This window comes from Aphelocoma coerulescens, chromosome 21, assembly GCF_041296385.1.
Source record: "Aphelocoma coerulescens isolate FSJ_1873_10779 chromosome 21, UR_Acoe_1.0, whole genome shotgun sequence".
In the NCBI taxonomy this organism is placed as follows: domain Eukaryota; kingdom Metazoa; phylum Chordata; class Aves; order Passeriformes; family Corvidae; genus Aphelocoma; species Aphelocoma coerulescens.
In genome coordinates, this window is record NC_091034.1 from 9,112,027 (window position 1) to 9,130,020 (window position 17,994).

The 17,994-nt window shown below is 50.8% G+C and overlaps 2 long non-coding RNA genes across 8 annotated transcripts; both read left to right on the plus strand.

Annotated features, from left to right (window-relative positions):
- Positions 1-263: 263 nt before the first annotated feature.
- On the plus strand, positions 264-719 carry LOC138121342 (uncharacterized). 2 transcript variants are annotated; one of them, XR_011156168.1, is made up of 3 exons: positions 264-333; positions 428-551; positions 665-719. It is a non-coding gene; the product is annotated as an uncharacterized lncRNA (long non-coding RNA). The 2 variants fall into 2 exon arrangements; XR_011156169.1 differs by having other exon boundaries at positions 428-539; positions 665-698.
- Positions 720-14,851: 14,132 nt separating this feature from the next.
- Positions 14,852-17,957, plus strand: LOC138121338 (uncharacterized). Of its 6 annotated transcripts, XR_011156166.1 has the most exons (8): positions 14,852-14,928; positions 15,103-15,182; positions 15,264-15,366; positions 15,605-15,698; positions 15,783-15,823; positions 15,928-17,001; positions 17,105-17,231; positions 17,451-17,957. It is a non-coding gene; the product is annotated as an uncharacterized lncRNA (long non-coding RNA). The 6 variants fall into 6 exon arrangements; XR_011156164.1 differs by lacking the exon at positions 17,451-17,957 and having other exon boundaries at positions 15,907-17,001; positions 17,105-17,442; XR_011156161.1 differs by lacking the exon at positions 17,451-17,957 and having other exon boundaries at positions 17,105-17,442.
- The last annotated feature ends 37 nt before the right edge of the window (positions 17,958-17,994 follow it).

A 17,994-nucleotide genomic window follows, 5' to 3' on the forward strand; every position in this document is an offset into this window, starting at 1 on the left:
ATAGGTGTAATAAAACAAGGCCCAAGGCCTTTAAATCTGTAATGTAGGGTGTAGTTTGGCCTCTAGATGATATTCTGAGATTGACACAAGATGGCTGGAGCTGTGAAGTTCTCATGCAGCCCTTTGACTTTTGTCATCACTTTCTTGCAGATGCAGACCGATTAAATCCATGGCAGAGCGCCCCATACTGGGTGAGGGGGTCCGCGCAGGAAGGTCGGACACCGTTTGTGTTTGCAGAGCAAGTGTAAGTGGTGGCTGTGTTACAGCATTGTTCTTTGTCTTTGTTCTTAGGAGGTAACGCCAGATGTCAGCAGTCAAGGTCAAGTGTACGAGGTAAGAAGTCACTGGTGGAAAGAACCACTTGTTATTCCTTGGGTGCCAAGTTCTGGTACAGCTCTAAGCATCCATTGACATTTGTGTGTTTCAGGCGCTCCTCTTGTATTACACTGAACCCCTCACCGACTGGCCGACAGACCCGTCTTGCCGCCCTCTGCAAGTATGGGACTCTGTGACGAAGCCTTTACCTTTTCCATGTGAAGGTACCCATCCAGGTAGCTTTTGGCAACGGCCGAGGAGTTGCGGCAAGTCGGGGAGGGAGGGAGGAGGAGCCAAGGTCCACTCAAGTTTCAGCAATGCCGCATAACCGTGTCTCCACTCAACCCAGGTATACCCTGCGATGATGGCGCCAGCCTTGAAGTGTGGCCTGAGGATCCGGGCCCTCTTAGGAGTCGGTGAGTAGTGGAATTGTTGCGTTTTGGCTGATGTGCCACTAAGCCTGTGTACTGATGTTTGGTTTTCTTTATTGTAGCTGACTGAGAGACAACAGCCTGGCAATGGCAGCAGCTTCTGGGATGGCGAGAGGTGGCCTTCTTTTGCGCCCCAGGAAGATTCACATCCCTAGATGTCCGAGAGATAAGTTGAGGGCTGCGACCCATGGAGGGAATGAAAGCGGGGTGTCGGGTCGGGGTTTCTGGGAGGGAGTTTTGAGTCAGCTTTGGAGATGGGAATACCCCAGAAGGGGCCCCTTAGCCCACATAATGGAAAAGTCTCACACTTGATCGCAATGCTGAGGTGCGCAGGGCAGAGCAATCAGAGTGCATGATGCGTCACTTGTTTATTGTGCATGCCGTGTCTTTTGGGCATCTTGTGTCACAGGTCTTTTGCCTTAGCCCTTTGATGTGCTTGCAGTCATGCTTTCTGCCGAATGTTCCCTCTCCTTGTTGCATCCCCTTGTTTGTGTCTTCTCCTGTGTCACGGGTGCCTGCATGGGTTTGGCCCGGAGCTGCTCTGCCCTGCTGCATACTCTGGCATATAGGTGTAATAGAACAAGGCCCAAGGCCTTTAAATCTGTAATGTAGGGTGTATTTTTGCCTCTAGATAATATGCCTAGATTGTCACAAGATGGCTGGAGCTGTGAAGTTCTCATGCAGCACTTTGACTTTTGTCATCACTTTCTTGCAGATGCAGACGGATTAAATCCATGGCAGAGTGCCCCATACCAGGTGAGGGGGTTCCTGCATTAAGGTTGGTCACAGTTTGTACTTGCAGAGCAAGTGGAAATGGTTTCTGTGTTACAGCATTGTTCTTTGTCTTTGTTCTTAGGAGGTAAAGCCAGATGTCAGCAGTCAAGGCCAAGTGTACGAGGTAAGAAGTCACTGGTGGAAAGAACCACTTGTTATTCCTTGGGTGCCAAGTTCTGGTACAGCTCTAAGCATCCATTGTCATTTGTGTGTTTCAGGCGCTCCCCTTGTATTACGCTGAAACTCCTCACCAACCGGCTGATGGACCCGTCTTGCCGCCCTTGTGAGTCCTCTGCAAGTATCATGAGACTCTGCGATGAAGCCTTTACCTTTTCCATGTGAAGGTACCATCCGGGTAGCCTTCGTCGACGGCCAAGGAGTTGCGGCAAGTCAGGGAGGGAGGAGGAGCGAGCGTCCCCTCAAGTTTCAGCAATGCTGCATAACCGCATTTCCACTCAAGACAGGCATACCCTGCGATGATGGCGTAGGCCTCGGAGTGCGGCCAGAGTGTGCGGCCCGAGGACCTGGGCCCTCTTAGGAGTCGGTGAGTAGTGGAACTGTTGCGTTTTGGCTGACGTGCCACTAAGCTCGTGTACTGATGTTCGGTTGTCTTTATTGTAGCTGACTGAGAGACAACAGCCTGGCAATGGCAGCAGCGTCTGGGATGGCGAGAGGTGGCCTTCTTTTGCGCCCCAGAAAGATTCACATTCCCAGACGTCTGAGAGATAAGTTGAGGGGCTGCGACCCACGGAGGGAATGAAAGCGGGGCGTTGGGTCAGGGCTCTCTGGGAGGGAGTTTTGAGTCATCTTTGGAGATGGGGATACCCAAGAAGGGGTGCCTTAGCCCACATAATGGAAAAGTCTCACACTTGATCGCAATGCTGAGGTGCGCAGGGCAGAGCAACCTGAGTGCATGATGTGTCACTTGTCTATTGTGCATGCTGTGTCTTTTGGGCATCTTGTCACAGGTCTTTTGCCTCAGCCCTTTAATGTGCTTGCAGTCATGCTTTCTGCTGAGAGTTCTCTCTCCTCATTGCATCCCCTTGTTTGTCATCTCCTGTGTCACGGGTGCCTGCATGGGTTTGGCCCGGAGCTGCTCTGCCCTGCTGCATACCCTGGCATATAGGTGTAATAGAACAAGGCCCAAGGCCTTTAAATCTGTAATGTAGGGTGTATTTTTGCCTCTAGATAATATGCCTAGATTGTCACAAGATGGCTAGAGCTGTGAAGTTCTCATGCAGCACTTTGACTTTTGTCATCACTTTCTTGCAGATGCAGGCAGATTAAATCCGTGGCAGAGCGCCCCATACCAGGTGAGGGGGTTCCTGCATTAAGGTCCGTCACCTTTTGTGTTTGCAGAGCAAGTGTAAATGGTTTCTGTGTTACAGCATTGTTCTTTGTCTTTGTTCTTAGGAGGTAAAGCCAGATCTCAGCAGTCAAGGTCAAGTGAACGAGGTAAGAAGTCACTGGTGGAAAGAACCACTTGTTAATCCTTGGGTGCCAAGTTCTGGTACAGCTCTAAGCATCCATTGTCATTTGTGTGTTTTAGATGTTCTGCTTGTATTACATCAAAACCTCTCGCTGACCGGCCGACAGACCCAGCTTGCTGCCCTGGTGAGCCCTCCAGAAGCATTACGGGACTCCGCAACGAAGCCTTTACCTTCTCCATGTGAAGGCACCGTCTGGGAAGCCTTCGGCAGCGGCCAAGTAGTTGCAGTGAGTTGTGGAGGGAGGGAGGATTGAGGGCCCCCTCAAGTTTCGGCAGTGTCGCATCACCTTGTCTCCTCTTAACCCCAGTATACCCTGTGACAATGGCGATGGCATTGGCCTCGGAGCTTGGCCAAAGCGTGCAGCCCGAGGACCCCAGCCTTTTTAGGAGATGGTGAGTGGCAGAATTGACAGGTTTTGGCTGAGGTGCCGCTAAGTTCATGCACTGATGTCTGTTTCGTTTTGTTTATTGTAGTTCGCCAAGAGATAACCAGCCCGATGAAGGCATGAGCTTCCTGCATGGTGAGGTGGCCTTCTTTTGCACCCGAGGCAGATTGACATCCTCAGACATCCAAGCGATAAGTCGAGACCTGTGTCCCACAGAGGGAGTGAAAGCTGGGTGTTGAGTTGGGACTCACCGGGAGATATTTCTGAGTCAGATTTGGAGGTGGGGATACCCAAGAAGGGACCCCTTAGGCCCTAGAAAGCTTAAGTCTTGCTTTTGACTACAGTGCCGAGGTGCGCAGGGCAGAGCAGGCCTGGTACATGTCACGTGTCTATTGTGCGTTCTCTGTCTTTTGTGCATCTTGTGTCACAGGCCTTTTGCCTTAGCCCTTTGAATTGCTTATTGCAAACGCTGGGCATTATTCTTAGCATCTCTGTTCTTGGTGTTCCTCAGTGTGGTGCCGATACCATTGATCCTTTGACTCGTGAGCTTGGAGGTGCATCAGGATCACGTCTCTCTTCAGCGACGTTGAGTCGGGTGTCTTTTCAGGTCTTGTTCTGAGCTGCATCGACAGCTGTGCACTGCAATGATCCATTATAGAGGATGAGGACTTTTAAGAATGTGAAGATAGCTAGAGGATTCCACCCGTCCAATTCTTGGGCATCCATCTTTACGGTTCTTGGAATAAGCCCTTCTGTTATCATCCTCTTCTGCCAGGGTTCTTGCAGCCTCGTTGGCTCACCATCGGTCTCGCTGCGGTCATCTCATTTCTCATTTGCTCGGTCCTTGTGATTGTCTAGCCCAGAGTTCTCTCTCCTTGTTGTGTCCCCTTGTTTGTCATCTTCTGTGTCACGGGTGCCTGAGTGGGTTTGGCCCAGAGCTGCTCTGCCCTGCAGCATACTGTGGAGTATGGGTGTAATAGGACAAGGCCTGGGGATGTGGAATTTGTGGTGTAGGTTGTAGCTTGGCCTCAAGATGGTATTCCTAGACTCATACAGGATGGCTGGAGCTGTGAAGTTCTCATGCAGCTCTTTGACTTTTGTCATCACTTTCTTGCAGATGCAGACGGATTAAATCTGCGGCAGAGCGCCCCATACCGTGTGAGGGGGTTCCCACATGAAGGTCGGTCACTGTTTGTCTTTGCAGGGCAAACATAAATGATGGCTGTGTTACAGCATTGTTCTTTCTTTCTTCTTAGGCGGTAAAGCTAGATTTCAGCAGTCAAAGTCAAGTGAACGAGGTAAGAAGTCACTGGTGGAAAGAACCACTTGTTATTTCTTGGGTGCCAAGTTCTGGTACAGCTCTAAGCATCCATTGTCATTTGTGTGTTTCAGGCGGTCCCCTTGTATTACACTGAAACCCCTCACCGACTGGCTGATGGACCTGGCTTGCTGCCCTCATGAGTCCTCTGCAAGTATCATGGGACTCTGCGATGAGGCCTTTACATTTTCCATGTGAAGGTACCGCCTTGGTAGCCTTCAGCAATGGCCGATGAGTTGCAGCATGTCAGGGAGGGAGGAGGAACGAGGGTCCACTCAAGTTTCAGCAATGCTGCATAACCTCGTCTCCCCTCAACCCAGGTATACCCTGCGATGATGGCGTCGGCCTTGGAGCGCGGCCAGAGCGTGCGGCCTGAGGACCCAGGCTCTCTTAGTAGACAGTGAGTAGTGGAATTGTTGGGTTTTGGCTGACATGCCACGTAGCTCATATACTGATGTTTGGTTGTCTTTATTGTAGCTGACTGAGAGAAAGCAGCCTGGCAATGGCAGCAGCTTCTGGGACAGCGAGAGGCGGCCTTTTTTGCGCCCCAGAAAGATTCACATCCCCAGACGTCTGAGAGATAAGTTGAGGGATATGACCCACGGAGGGAATGAAAGCGGGGTGTTGGGTCGGGGCTTGCTGGGAGGGAGTTTTGAGTCAGCTTTGGAGATGGGGATGTCCAAGAAGGGGCCCCTTAGCCCACATAATGGGAAAGCCTCACATTTGATCGCAATGCTGAGGTGCGCAGGGCAGAGCAATCGCAGTGCATGTTGCGTCACTTGTCTATTGTGCATGCCGTGTCTTTTGGGCATCTTGTGTCACAGGTCTTTTGCCTTAGCCCTTTGATGTGCTTCCAGTCATGCTTTTTGCCGAGAGTTCTCTCTTTGTTGCATCCCCTTGATTGTTGTCTCCTGTGTCACGGGTGCCTGCATGGAATGGCCCAGAGCTGCTCTGCCCTGCTGCATACCCTAGCATATCAATGTAACAGAACAAGGCCCAAGGCCTTTAAATTTGTAATGTAGGGTGCAGTTTGTCCTCTAGATGATATTTCTAGATTGTCAGAAGATGGCTGGAGCTGTGAAGTTCTCATGCTGCCCTTTGACTTTTGTCATCACTTTCTTGCAGATGCAGACAGATTAAATCCGTGCCAGAGCGCCCTATACCGGGTGAGGGGGTTCCCCCAGGAAGGTCAGTCACTGTTTGTGTTTCCTCAGCAAGTGTTACTGGTGGCTTTGTTACAGGATCGTTCTTTGTCTTTGTTCTTAGGAGGTAAAGCCAGATCTCGGCAGTCAAGGTCAAGTGAATGAGGTAAGAAGTCACTGGTGGAAAGAACCACTTGGTATTCCTTGGGTGCCAAGTTTTGGTACAGCTCTAAGCATCCACTGTCATTTGTGTGTTTCAGGCGGTCCCCTTGTATTACACTGAAACCCCTCACCGACTGGCTGATGGACCTGGCTCGCTGCCCTCGTGAGTCCTCTGCAAGTATCATGGGACTCTGCGATGAAGCCTTTACCTTTTCCATGCGAAGGTACCGTCTGGGTAGCCTTCAGCAACGGCCAAGGAGTTGCAGCATGTCGGGGAGGGAGGAGGAACAAGGGTCCACTCAAGTTTCTGCAATGCTGCATAACCTCGTCTCCACTCAACCCAGGTATACCCTGCGATGATGTCGTCGGCCTTGGGGCGCGGCCAGAGCGTGCGGCCTGAGGACCCGGGCTCTCTTAGTGGACAGTGAGTAGTGGAATTGTTGGGTTTTGGCTGACATGCCACTAAGCTCATATACTGATGTTTGGTTGTCTTTATTGTAGCTGACTGAGAGACAGCGGCCTGGCAATGGCAGGAGCTTCTGGGCCTGCAAGAGGCCACCTTCTTTTGTGCCCCAGGAAGCTTCACATCGCCAGATGTCCGAGAGATAAGTTGAGGGATATGACCCATGGAGGGAATGAAAGTGAGGTGTCGGGTCGGGGCTTGCTGGGAGGGAGTTTGAGTCAGCTTTGGAGATGGGGATGTCCAAGAAGGGGCCCCTTAGCCCACATAATGGGAAAGCCTCACATTTGATCGCAATGCTGAGGTGCGCAGGGCAGAGCAATCCGAGTGCATGTTGTGTCACTTGTCTATTGTGCATGCCGTGTCTTTTGGGCATCTTGTGTCACCGGTCTTTTGCCTTAGCCCTTTGATGTGCTTGCAGTCGTGCTTTTTGCTGAGAGTTCTCTCTCCTCATTGCATCCCCTCTTTTGTCGTCTCCTGTGTCACGGGTGCCTGCATGGGTTTGGCCCAGAGCTGCTCTGCCCTGCTGCATACTCTGGCATATAGGTGTAATAGAACAAGGCCCAAGGCCTTTAAATCCGTAATGTATGGTGTAGTCTGGCCTCTAGATGATATTCCTAGATTGTCCCAAGATGGCTGGAGCTGTGAAGTTCTCATGCAGCCCTTTGACTTTTGTCATCACTTTCTTGCAGATGCAGGCAGATTAAATCCATGGCAGAGCGCCCCATACTGGGTGAGGGGGTTTCCTGCAGGAAGGTCAGTCACCGTTTGTTTGCGGGGCAAGTGTAGTTGGTGGCTGTGTTACAGCATCGTTCTTCGTCTTTGTTTTTTGGAGGTAATGCCAGATCTCAGCAGTCAAAGTCAAGTTAGTGAGGTAAGTGGTGACCGGTGTACTGAACCGGTTGTTATTGTTTCGATGCCAAGTTCTGTCACTCTAAGCTTTAAGCATCCATTGTCATTTGTGTGCTTTAGGCAGTCCCCATGTATTATGGTGAAACTCCTTGCCAACTGGCTGATGGACCTGGCTCGCCGCTGTTGTTAGCCCGCCGGAAGTATTACAGGACTCCTTGACAAAGCCTTTACCTTTTCCATTTGAACGTGCCGTCCAGGTTGCCTTCGGCAACGGCCGAGTAGTTGCAGTGAGTTGCGGAGGGAGGGAGGAGCGAGGGCCCACTCAAGTTTCGGCAATGCCGCATCACCTCGTCTCCTCTTAACCCAGGTATACCCTGTGACGATGATGATGGCGTTGGCCTCAGAGCGTGGCCAAAGCGTGCGGCCTGAGGATGCCAGCCTTTTTAGGAGACGGTGAGTGGCAGAATTGACAGGTTTTGGCTGAGGTGCCACTAAGTTCATGCACTGATGTTTGTCTGGTTTTCTTTATTGTAGCTGACTAAGAGAGAACCAGCCCGGTGAAGGCACGAGCTTCCCGCATGGTGATGCAGCCTTCTTTTGCACCCGAGGCAGATTGACATCCCCAGACATCCAAGAGATAAGTTGAGACCTGTGACCCACAGTAGGGGTGAAAGCGGGGTGTTGAGTTGGGACTCACCAGGAGGTATTTTTGAGTCAGATTTGGAGGTGGGGATACCCAAGAAGGGGCCCCTTAGGCCCCATAAAGCTTAAGTCTTGCTTTTGATCACAGTGCCGAGGTGCGCAGGGCAGAGCAGGCCTGGTACGTGTCACCTGTCTATTGTGCGTTCTGTCTTTTGTGCATCTCATGTCACAGGTCTTTTGCCTTAGCCCTTTGAGATGCTTATCGCAAACGCTGGGCATTATTCTTAGCGTCTCTGTTCTTGGTGTTCCTCAGTGTGGTGCCAATACCATTGATCCTTTGACTCGTGAGCTTGGAGGTGCATCAGGATCACGTCTCTCTTCAGCGACGTTGAGTCGGGTGTCTTTTCAGGTCTTGTTCTGAGCTGCATTGTCAGCTGTGCACTGCAATGATCCATTATAGAGGATGAAGGCTTGTAAGAATGTGAAGCTAGCTAGAGGATTCCACCCGTCCAATTCTCGGGCATCCATCTTTGCGGTTCTTGGAATAAGCCCTTCTCTTATCATCCTCCTCTGCCAGGGTTCTTGCAGCCTTGTTGGCTCACCATCGGTCTCGCCGTGGTCATCTCATTCCTTATTTGCTCAGTCCTTGTGATCATCTAGCCCAGAGTTTTCTCTCCTTGTTGTGTCCCCTTGTTTGTCATCTTCTGTGTCACGGGTGCCTGAGTGGGTTTGGCCCAGGGCTGCTCTGCCCTGCAGCATACTGTGGAGTATGGGTGTAATAGGACAAGGCCTGGGGATGTGGAATTTGTGGTGTAGGTTGTAGCTTGGCCTCAAGATGGTATTCCTAGACTCATACAGGATGGCTGGAGCTGTGAAGTTCTCATGCAGCTCTTTGACTTTTGTCATCACTTTCTTGCAGATGCTAGACGGATTAAATCTGCGGCAGAGCGCCCCATACCGTGTGAGGGGGTTCCCACCTGAAGGTCGGTCACTGTTTGTCTTTGCAGGGCAAACATAAATGGTGGCTGTGTTATAGGCTTGTTCTTTGTCTTTGTTCTTAGGAGGTAAAGCCAGATCTCAGCAGTCAAGGTCAAGTGAATGAGGTAAGAAGTCATTGGTGGAAAGAACCACATGTTATTCCTTGGGTGCCAAGTTCTGATACAGCTCTAAGCATCCATTGTCATTTGTGTGTTTCAGGTAGTCCCCTTGTGTTACACCAAACTCCTCGCCGACTGGCTGACAGACTTGTCTTGCCGCCCTCCTGAGTCCTCCGCAAGTATCATGGGACTCTGCGATGAAGCCTTTACCTTTTCCATGTGAAGGTACCGTCCCGGTAGCCTTTGGCGACGGCCGAGGAGTTGCGGCAAGTCGGGGTTGGGGGGGGGGGGAGCGAGGGTCCGCTCAACTTTCAGCAGTCCCGCATCACCTCCTCTCCTCTTAACTCAGGTATACCCTGCGATGACGGTATCGGCCTCGGGGCGCGGCCAAAGCGTGGGGCCCAAGGACCCTGGCCTTCTTAGGAGACGGTGAGTAGTGGAACTGTTGGCGGCTTGGCCAATGTGCCACGAAGTTCATGTACTGATGTTTGGTTTTCTTTATTGTAGCCGTCTAAAAGACAAAAGCCCGGCGATGGTAGGAGCTTCCAGGATGGTGAGGCGGTCTTCTTTTGCGTCCCAGGTGGATTCACATCTCAGGACGTCTGAGAGATAAGTCAAGGGGATGAAAGCGGAGTATCGAGTCGGGCCTCGCCGGGAGGGATTTTTGCGTCAGCTTTGGAGATGGGGATACCCAAGAAGGGGCGCCTTAGCCCGCATAAAGTGAAAGTCTCACATTTGATGACAATGCTGAGGTGCGCAGGGCAGAGCAATCCGAGTGCATGTTGTGTCACTTGTCTATAGTGCATGCCATGTCTTTTGGGTGTACTGTGTCACAGGTCTTTTGCCTTAGCCCTTTGATGTGCTTGCAGTCATGCTTTCCACCCTGAGTTCTCTCTCCTTGTTGTATCCTCTCGTTTGTCATCTCCTCTGTCATGGGTGCCTGCATGGGTTTGGCCCAGAGCTGCTCTGCCCTGCAGCATACTCTGGCATATCGGTGTAATAGAACAAGGCTTGAGAACTTGAAATTTGTAATGTAGGGTGCAGTTTGTCCTCTAGTTGATATTTCTAGATTGTCAGGAGATGGCTGGAGCTGTGAAGTTCTCATGCAGCCCTTTGACTTTTGTCATCACTTTCTTGCAGATGCAGACGGATTAAATCTGTGCCAGAGCGCCCTATACCGGGTGACGGGGTTCCCCCAGGAAGGTCAGTCACTGTTTGTGTTTCCTCAGCAATTGTAACTGGTGGCTTTGTTACAGGATCGTTCTTTGTCTTTGTTCTTAGGAGGTAAAGCCAGATCTCGGCAGTCAAGGTCAAGTGAATGAGGTAAGAAGTCACTGGTGGAAAGAACCACTTGGTATTCCTTGGGTGCCAAGTTCTGGTACAGCTCTAAGCATCCACTGTCATTTGTGTGTTTCAGGCGGTCCCCTTGTATTACACTGAAACCCCTCACCGACTGGCTGATGGACCTGGCTCGCTGCCCTCGTGAGTCCTCTGCAAGTATCATGGGACTCTGTGATGAAGCCTTTACCTTTTCCATGCGAAGGTACCGTCTGGGTAGCCTTCGGCAACGGCCGAGGAGTTGCAGCATGTCAGGGAGGGAGGAGGAACAAGGGTCCACTCAGGTTTCAGCAATGCTGCATAACCTCGTCTCCCCTCAACCCAGGTATACCCTGTGATGATGGCGTCGGCCTTGGAGCGCGGCCAGAGCGTGTGGCCCGAGGACCCTGGCCTTCTTAGGAGACGGTGAGTAGTGGAATTGATGGGTTTTAGCTGACATGCCACTAAGCTCATATACTGATGTTTGTTTGTCTCTATTGTAGCTGACTGAGAGACAGCAGCCTGGCAATGGCAGAAGCTTCTGGGCCTGCAAGAGGCCGCCTTCTTTTGCGCCCCAGGAAGCTTCACATCCCCAGATGTCCGAGAGATAAGTTGAGGGATATGACCCACGGAGGGAATGAAAGCGGGGTGTCGGGTCGGGGCTTGCTGGGAGGGAGTTTGAGTCAGCTTTGGAGATGGGGATGTCCAAGAAGGGGCCCCTTAGCCCGCATAATGGGAAAGCCTCACATTTGATCGCAATGCTGAGGTGCGCAGTGCAGAGCAACCTGAGTGCATGATGTGTCACTTGTCTATTGTGCGTGCTGTGTCTTTTGGGCATCTTGTCACAGGTCTTTTGCCTTAGCCCTTTAATGTGCTTGCAGTTATGCTTTTTGCTGAGAGTTCTCTCTCCTCATTGCATCCCCTCTTTTGTCGTCTCCTGTGTCACGGGTGCCTGCATGGGTTTGCCCAGAGCTGCTCTGCCCTGCTGCATACCCTGGCATATCGATGTAATAGATCAAGGCCCAAGGCCTTTAAATCCGTAATGTATGGTGTAGTCTGGCCTCTAGATGATATTCCTAGGTTGTCACAAGATGGCTGGAGCTGTGAAGTTCTCATGCAGCCCTTTGACTTTTGTCATAACTTTCTTGCAGATGCAGACAGATTAAATCTGTGGCAGAGCGCCCCATACCAGGTGAGGGGGTTTCCTGCAGGAAGGTCAGTCACCGTTTGTTTGCGGGGCAAGTGTAATTGGTGGCTGTGTTACAGCATCGTTCTTTGTCTTTGTTTTTAGGAGGTAATGCCAGATCTCAGCAGTCAAAGTCAAGTTAGTGAGGTAAGTGGTGACCGGTGTACTGAACCGGTTGTTATTGTTTCGATGCCAAGTTCTGTCACTCTAAGCTTTAAGCATCCATTATCATTTGTGTGCTTTAGGCAGTCCCCATGTATTATGGTGAAACTCCTTGCCAACTGGCTGATGGACCTGGCTCGCCGCTGTCGTTAGCCCGCCGGAAGTATTACAGGACTCCTTGACAAAGCCTTTACCTTTTCCATTTGAACGTGCCGTCCAGGTTGCCTTCGGCAACGGCCGGGTAGTTGCAGTGAGTTGCGGAGGGAGGGAGGAGCGCGGGCCCACTCAAGTTTCGGCAATGCCGCATCACCTCGTCTCCTCTTAACCCAGGTATACTCTGTGACGATGACGATGGCGTTGGCCTCAGAGCGTGGCCAAAGCGTGCGGCCTGAGGAGGCCAGCCTTTTTAGGAGACGGTGAGTGGCAGAATTGACAGGTTTTGGCTGAGGTGCCACTAAGCTCTTGCACTGATGTTTGTCTGGTTTTCTTTATTGTAGCTGACTAAGAGAGAACCAGCCTGGTGAAGGCACGAGCTTCCCGCATGGTGATGCAGCCTTCTTTTGCACCCGAGGCAGATTGACATCCCCAGACATCCAAGAGATAAGTTGAGACCTGTGACCCACAGTAGGGGTGAAAGCGGGGTGTTGAGTTGGGACTCACCAGGAGGTATTTTTGAGTCAGATTTGGAGGTGGGGATACCCAAGAAGGGGTATCCCTTAGGCCCCGTAAAGCTTAAGTCTTGCTTTTGATCACAGTGCTGAGGTGTGCAGGGCAGAGCAGGCCTGGTACATGTCACCTGTCTATTGTGCGTTCTGTCTTCTGTGCGTCTCATGTCACAGGTCTTTTGCCTTAGCCCTTTGAGATGCTTATTGCAAACGCTGGGCATTATTCTTAGCATCTCTGTTCTTGGTGTTCCTCAGTGTGGTGCCGATACCATTGATCCTTTGACTCGTGAGCTTGGAGGTGCATCAGGATCGCGTCTCTCTTCAGCGAGGTTGAGTCGGGTGTCTTTTCAGGTCTTGTTCTGAGCTGCATCGACAGCTGTGCACTGCAATGATCCATTATAGAGGATGAGGACTTTTAAGAATGTGAAGATAGCTAGAGGATTCCACCCGTCCAATTCTTGGGCATCCATCTTTGCGGTTCTTGGAATAAGCCCTTCTGTTATCATCCTCTTCTGCCAGGGTTCTTGCAGCCTTGTTGGCTCACCGTCGGTCTCGCCGTGGTCATCTCATTCCTCATTTGCTCGGTCCTTGTGATCATCTAGCCTAGAGTTTTCTCTCCTTGTTGTGTCCCCTTGTTTGTCATCTTCTGTGTCACGGGTGCCTGAGTGGGTTTGGCCCAGAGCTGCTCTGCCCTGCAGCATACTGTGGAGTATGGGTGTAATAGGACAAGGCCTGGGGATGTGGAATTTGTGGTGTAGGTTGTAGCTTGGCCTCAAGATGGTATTCCTAGACTCATACAGGATGGCTGGAGCTGTGAAGTTCTCATGCAGCTCTTTGACTTTTGTCATCACTTTCTTGCAGATGCAGACGGATTAAATCTGCGGCAGAGCGCCCCATACCGTGTGAGGGGGTTCCCACATGAAGGTCGGTCACTGTTTGTCTTTGCAGGGCAAACATAAATGGTGGCTGTCTTATAGGCTTGTTCTTTGTCTTTGTTCTTAGGAGGTAAAGCCAGATCTTAGCAGTCAAGGTCAAGTGAATGAGGTAAGAAGTCACTGGTGGAAAGAACCACTTGGTATTCCTTGGGTGCCAAGTTCTGGTACAGCTCTAAGCATCCATTGTCATTTGTGTGTTTCAGGTAGTCCCCTTGTATTACACCAAACTCCTCACCGACTGGCTGACAGACTTGTCTTGCCGCCCTCCTGAGTCCTCCGCAAGTATCATGGGACTCTGCGATGAAGCCTTTACCTTTTCCATGTGAAGGTACCATCCCGGTAGCCTTTGGCGACGGCCGAGGAGTTGCGGCAAGTCGGGGTGGGGGGGGGGGGGAGCGAGGGTCCGCTCAAGTTTCAGCAGTCCCGCATCACCTCCTCTCATCTTAACTCAGGTATACCCTGCGATGACGGTATCGGCCTCGGGGCGCGGCCAAAGCGTGGGGCCCAAGGACCCCGGCCTTCTTAGGAGACGGTGAGTAGTGGAACTGTTGGGGGCTTGGCCAATGTGCCACGAAGTTCGTGTACTGATGTTTGGTTTTCTTTATTGTAGCCGTCTAAAAGACAAAAGCCCGGCGATGGTAGGAGCTTCCAGGATGGTGAGGCGGTCTTCTTTTGCGTCCCAGGTGGATTCACATCTCAGGACGTCTGAGAGATAAGTCAAGGGGATGAAAGCGGAGTATCGAGTCGGGCCTCGCCGGGAGGGATTTTTGCTTCAGCTTTGGAGATGGGGATACCCAAGAAGGGGCGCCTTAGCCCACATAAAGTGAAAGTCTCACATTTGATCGCAATGCTGAGGTGCGCAGGGCAGAGCAATCCGAGTGCATGTTGTGTCACTTGTCTATAGTGCATGCCATGTCTTTTGGGTGTACTGTGTCACAGGTCTTTTGCCTTAGCCCTTTGATGTGCTTGCAGTCATGCTTTCCACCCTGAGTTCTCTCTCCTTGTTGTATCCTCTCGTTTGTCATCTCCTCTGTCATGGGTGCCTGCATGGGTTTGGCCCAGAGCTGCTCTGCCCTGCAGCATACTCTGGCATATCAGTGTAATAGAACAAGGCTTGGGGACTTGAAATTTGTAATGTAGGGTGCAGTTTGTCCTCTAGTTGATATTTCTAGATTGTCATAAGATGGCTGGAGCTGTGAAGTTCTCATGCAGCCCTTTGACTTTTGTCATCACTTTCTTGCAGATGCAGACGGATTAAATCCGTGGCAGAGCGCCCCATGCCGGCTGAGGGGGTTCCCACCTGAAGGTCGGTCACTGTTTGTCTTTGCAGGGCGAACATAAATGGTGGCTGTGTTACAGGATTGTTCTTTGTCTTTGTTCTTAGGAGGTAAAGCCAGATCTCGGCAGTCAAGGTCAAGTGAATGAGGTAAGAAGTCACTGGTGGAAAGAACCACATGTTATTCCTTGGGTGCCAAGTTCTGATACAGCTCTAAGCATCCATTGTCATTTGTGTGTTTCAGGCCGTCCCACCGTCTTATGCCGTACTCCTCACCGACCGGCCGACGGACCTGTCTCGCTGCCCTCGTTAGTACTCTGTGAGTATCATGGGACTCTGTGACGAAGCCTTTACCTTTTCCATGTGAGGGTACCCTCCAGGTTGCCTTTGGCAATGGCCGAGGAGTTGCAATACGTTGGGGAGGGAGGGAGGGGGAGCGCGGGTCTGCTCAAGTTTTAGCAATGCTACATCACCTCATCTCCACTCAACTCAGCTATACCCTACAACGATGGTGTTGGCCTTGGAGCGCGGCCAGAGCGTGCGGCCTGAGGACTCCAGCCTTTTTAGGAGACGGTGAGTGGCAGAATTGATGGGTTTTGGCTGAGGTGCCACTAAGCTCATGCACTGATGTTTGTTTGGTTTTGTTTATTGTAGCTGACTAAGAGATAACCAGCCTGGTGAAGGCACCAGCTGCCTGCATGGTGAGGCAGCCGCCTTTTGCACCCGAGGCAGACTGACATCCCCAGATATCCAAGAGGTAAGTCGAGACCTGTGACCCACAGTAGGGGTAAAAGCGGGGTGTCGAGTTGGCACTCACCGGAGATATTTTTGAGTCAGATTTGGAGGTGGGGATACCCAAGAAGGGACCCCTTAGGACCCATAAAGCTTAAGTCTTGCTTTTGATCACAGTGCCGAGGTGCGCAGGGCAGAGCAGTCCCGGTACATGTCATGTGTCTATTGTGCGTTCTTTGTCTTTTGTGCATCTCATGTCACAGGTCTTTTGCCTTAGTCCTTTGAGGTGCCAAGCATGTACCTTTTCACTTTGCGGGTATTGTCCAGGCCCCCTCCAGAGTCGGATGAAGATTTGAGGTGCGCCAGGGCAGCAGTGTGGAGGAGCCCTGGGGATTAATCTTCTGGAGGGTGATAGTCATGTTTTCTGTTTTGTCGTCTTAGGTACCATGAGCCAGTGTGGAGCCGAAGTTTGGAAACGGCCAGTAAGCGATTAGCCTTTGCAGTTACGAGGGAGGGGGGCGTTGCACAAGGGGTCATTTTTGGGACGTCTCATCGCAGTCTGAAGTTTCTTTCTGAATTTTTGCAGCCTCCAAAGCAGACTACAGGGACTGTACTGATGTCCACAGCGCCCACGTGTTCTTTTCTGTCGAGGATGGATTTTTTCCTCTCATCTCTGAAAGCTAAGTGTTGGGACTCGTGGTTGGGAGAAGGGAAAAACCTTTGGAATCACAGGAGGCAATCTGAAGTTAGCTTAGAGGAGAGGGCTGTAGTGGGATGGGCCCCTTGGAAGTAAAGGGAGAGGGTTTCTCCTTAGCATCACCTGACCCTTTGCCGGGCAGAGCAGTTCCATACCCATGTTTTTGCAAGCTTTGTGCTTTGAGTCTTGATGTCATTGCAGATCTTTTTGCCTGAGGAGCCTGCCTTTGGGTCCGGAGCGGTTGCCCAGCAGTCATCACCTCTTTCTCTAGGCCTACTGAACTTCTTGAGCATCCTCTTAACAGCTTTGGCACTAACTTCTCGTAAGGAGTTGTTTCACTGTCACGTGCTATTGCCATAGAGCCGTCTTTCCTTTGGCATCATCACTTTCTGGCTCATCTTGCAGCAGGAATCTTGGGTCCATCAGGTGAAACTGCTGGGCAGTTTTAACTTCTCTCTGTGTTACGTAGTTTGTGTCTATGTTGTGTAGTTTGTGTCCACCCTCTTCTGTGTCCTAGGGCTTTGTTATGTCTTGATGCTTTATCGGCATTGTTCTGGGCCGTATTGGCAGCGGGGGGGGGGGGTCTCTCTCCTTGTATACTTTCCCAGATTGGGCTTATTCCAGCATCTTTACATTTTTACTTTTTGAGACCAGAGGAAGTGCAGGAGATGTTCTCATCCATCTTCCTTCTCACTTTTGGTAGTGCCTTCTGTTCACGTCCTATTCCCTTAGACTTCTATATGGAGCATATTAGACCCTCCTCACGTGACCGCGGTAGTTCTGTAGGTTTTGTTGCCTTAAAGCATATCGGGCTCAAGAATTAATCTTCCAGAGAGTTATCTCAAGCCGTCGTGTCGTCTTTGCTTATATTCGGCGCACCACCTTGTCCATGTGCTCTTTGCAGTTGGAGCTGCCCTGCCCTGGCAGGGTAATGGTTAAGAAGAACAGTTATAAAACTTAAAGGTTCATATCTTTTCTATGGGGTTTTGGGTAGAAAATTTATGGGCCTAGCGTGGAGAACTCCTAGCCTTCGGCCCCTCACTGACCGCCTCATGTTGTCTCTCAGGTCCCTGAGGTGGCTTTGGATCTCTGTGGTCACTGATGCTACCAATTTTCCCAGAATCTACCGTTTGATGTCGAGGAGCAGCAGCTGGAAGATGTGCTGAAGCATCTTCATCCGTAGAGTTTTTTGAGTAAGGGCTGCAGAACAAAGGAAGCAGGAAGCTGAAGAGTGTGTGACTGTGTGTGTCTGTGAGAGTTGTCTGTCTTTCTACTTCTGTCTGCCTGTGAGAGCATGTGTGTTGATGGGTTCTAATGTTGTATGTGAGATTTTTGCCTTTCAGGTTTTTCAACACATTTTTAAATTTTGAATTAAAAAAACCCCAGCCAGGTTTGTTCCCCCCCCCCCCCAGGTTTTTTTTCCTTCGGTCCTGGCCTGTCTGCGAGGCGACGTTCATCACCAAGGTTTGGGTGCGGACCGTGCCGGCGATGGGGTTTTGTGAGGGAGGATGATTTGGAGGCTCCTGGGAACCACATTCCCATAGAGCGCCGAGGGTTAGTGGAGCGGTCAAGATGAAAGCAAGGGTGGGTTTGTGTGTAAGCTAAAGGAGGTGTGGGTGGTGGATGACTGTTCTGTTCTCTACATGTTGCTGTTTTGGGTTTCTTATAACAATAAAAGAAAATGTAATAAACTTTCCAGAAACAGTAGCATTGTTTTATTGTATTGATAGGTATTTGGCTTGCATTGCCCTGTATTGTTCTGTATTGGTGTTTGCCACTGAATTTCCATGTATTGCTCCGTGTGTAAATTGGACTTTTGCCAGCATGTATATGGATTGTATTCGTACTTGTGTTTGTATATGTTATTTCCACATTTTGCTGAAGTGTAAATAAAAAAATTCAATGAAGAAAGAAGTTCCAAAGAACTCGCTCAGAACAGGGAAAGAAGAGAAAGTG